This window comes from Rattus rattus, chromosome 3 (genome assembly GCF_011064425.1).
Source record: "Rattus rattus isolate New Zealand chromosome 3, Rrattus_CSIRO_v1, whole genome shotgun sequence".
Taxonomy (NCBI): domain Eukaryota; kingdom Metazoa; phylum Chordata; class Mammalia; order Rodentia; family Muridae; genus Rattus; species Rattus rattus.
This window is the reverse complement of record NC_046156.1, coordinates 120,667,260-120,670,275: the sequence shown is the minus strand read 5'-3', so window position 1 is coordinate 120,670,275 and position 3,016 is coordinate 120,667,260. Positions and strand designations below refer to the sequence as shown.

The following is a 3,016-nucleotide window of genomic DNA, read 5'->3' as shown; positions in this document are numbered from 1 at the left end:
GACCATGTATGCCAATGTAAACAAACAAGTGAAATTGCTTTGCTTTGTGTAACTGTTGCCAACTACCTATGTAATTTTCCCTATAAATACCATCCCCTATTTGGGTTCCGGGTCGACTCCTCTATCTCCTGTGTGAGATACGTGTTGTCCCCAGAGCTCTGGTTCCTCAAATACACCCTCTTGTTTAATTACATCAAGACTGGTTTCGTGAGTTCTTGGAAGGTTGTATTGCCTTGAGATTTGAGGGGGGTCTTCCCACCCTGGTGGTCTTTCAGTCTGATAAAATCATCTTCATTTTAGATACCAGTGTTCAAAAAAATGGTGAAAGATCTGATTCCAGTCTTTGAGGATTCAAGAACCCTGATGCTAATACTTGCAATAAGTCTAAGGGAGAAATCAAAAAATCAAAAAACCAATTGATTGACTAATCCTGTATTGAGGAACACGTGGCTTTGGAGCCAGACATACAGGAAAGCGGGGATTGACTGAGCTGATTGAATCACTAGCCATTTAGGTGTCCTCTAGACTGTAGGTCTAAGATATGAAGAACTGGAGAGATCAGGTGGTAGGCAGAGTTTTACATTTCATTTTACATAAGGGTGGTACTTACAAACCCTAAACTTTGATAAATTTTGAATATGTGCTGCAGGTATTGGCAAACAGCAAAATCTCTCCCTGTTGATGCCCAGCAGAGCATGCACTGCAGATCCGAATCTGAAGAGGACAGAACTCACCAGTAGAGAATGGAGACTACAAGGTATGGAGAAGATTGAATCCTGCCAATTAAAGGGATTAAATTGAGAAGCATTTAGGGTATTCCTGAACTCTCCAGTGACTCTGAAAAGGGATTTCCAAGGACAAATTCCTGAGGGGGAAGTATAAGACCACCAACCAAATTGGGCAGTGCCATCACAAGGTCTGTGGGTCTGATTGTGGAGTAACACACAGGAAATAAAGCCACCTTCAGAGGTTTGGGGCTCTGCTTCCTGCCCACCATATAGGAACTTCTCCTGCTGCTCTCCATTTTGTGACCACTCAGACATCTGACAAGGTAAGGGAAATATTCCTTCCCTGATCATGTTTATGTCAAAAATCAGTGTAAGACCATCCCAAGGGAAAATAATAGCCATGCAGAGATGGACATTGTCCCCTCGGTTATGGAGCATTTACCGCAGAAAGCAAAGTACACTGGTGATGGCTATTCTTCCTGTCTGGAGTTAAGTAATGAACAAAACTGGTGGGTATGTCTTTTAAATTATTTGCTTAAAATAAATTAGTTACAGTTCAAATACCAATGCTTTAGGTAGAAAAATGCACCTTTAATCTAGATCTTGAGACTAGAATACACACCTTCATCTGGGCCAGACCTTTTGCTGGAGGCCTATGTAAGCACATGGAAGAAGGAATCATTGAGTCTTTGCTTGCTCTCATCTTACTAGCAAGCCCATCTTCAGAATTTAGGTACATGAAAAAGAACACCTGAGACTTCAAACCTCATGGAATTAGTTAGTACTAGTTTTATCCATTGTAATATTAACATAACAGTACCCTGCATGATATTCTCATATTCCACTTTATATTTATATAAAGGAATTCATTCTGTACTTTTTCTATAGGACCCTTACTAATAAAACAGTTTGAAATAAGAATGTATAAAATTTTCTAAACACTTCCAATGTTGGATAGACTGGCCAAAACTAGTTACCATTGACCAAAGAATCAGTAAATACACACAGAGATATACACATGCAGAGGCAAGAACAGAGACAGAGACACACGCAGAGAGAGAGAGATGAGACAGAGAGAGGGAAACAGAGTTAAGTCACTACATGTCAGTATAGTCTTCTAGAAAACAAATATTGAAACCTGGAGAGAAAATTGCATAAATACATATTTCCAACATTGGGGAAGGTGCAATTTTGGAGAAATTGAAAGTAAAGTCTAAAATAGATCTACAATTGTATCCTATAGGATGAAGAATAAATAACTTGTACTTTTTCTCAGATCAACATTAACCTCTACACTACCTCCAGCCGAAATGTCAGGGTACCTTGAAGCCAAAGGCTGAGGCTACACACATCAGTGTTCAGAAATTCTGTTACAAGTGGATCATTAGCAACTTTTTCATTTTACATAGAGGGGAATTCAGGAAAATATTATGCAAGCCAGTGTTTGACATCTACTTTTCCTGAACACCAGCTCAACCTGTGCTGCAAGGTAAGCATATCAGGACCCTTTTTTAGCAGGCCTGGACAGAACATAACACCTGCAATCAGGAATCCAAGGCAGACGCTAGCCAATGACCTAGGGGAGCTGTGGGAGAATTCCCTCGTTACAGACTGCTGCCAGGTGGCAGCTGGCCAGGAATTCAGGGCTTGCAAGGCCATCCTAGCAGCTCTTTCTCCAGTTTTCAGAGCCATATTTGAACATGAAATGCAGGAGAGCCTAAAGAACTGAGCTGAGGCCATGAACTGGATCCCCAAGTCTTCAAAGAGATGATGGGCTTCATTTACACAGGAAAGTTGCCACACTTCTACAGTCATTCCGTGGTCACTGGTATGCTGGCAGCTACTGACAGGTATGGTCTGAAGGATTTGAAGATCATGTGTGAGGATGCCCTCTGCGGGAACCTCCCTTTGGAGAATGCTGCATACACACTCAATCCTGGCTGACCTCCAAAGTACAGAGCAGCTGAAGACTCAGGCCCTGAATTTCATTACAGTTCATGTGCCTGAGGTCTCTAAGACTTCGGGTTGGAAGTCATGGTGGAGTGTCATCCATACTTAGTGGCTGAAGCACTCCACCCCTAGCTTCTACACACAGTATTTTCTTTGGAGCATTCACTCAAACACCTTAAATTGTCTTAAGACCTGGTAAACAATGACCTACAGCTGACTTCTACAATCAAAACCAGTATTGTTAATAATTACACCTGGTTAGATAATGCTAACTATTGCTGGAGCATTTACACTGACATTGTGGGAAGAGAATATGGTGGCTCTGGACTTAAAACAGT

The 3,016-nt window shown here is 41.4% G+C and overlaps 1 pseudogene; it reads left to right on the top strand.

Annotated features, from left to right (window-relative positions):
* Positions 1-1,136: 1,136 nt before the first annotated feature.
* LOC116895909 lies at positions 1,137-2,810 on the top strand (annotated as a pseudogene).
* Positions 2,811-3,016: the final 206 nt, after the last annotated feature.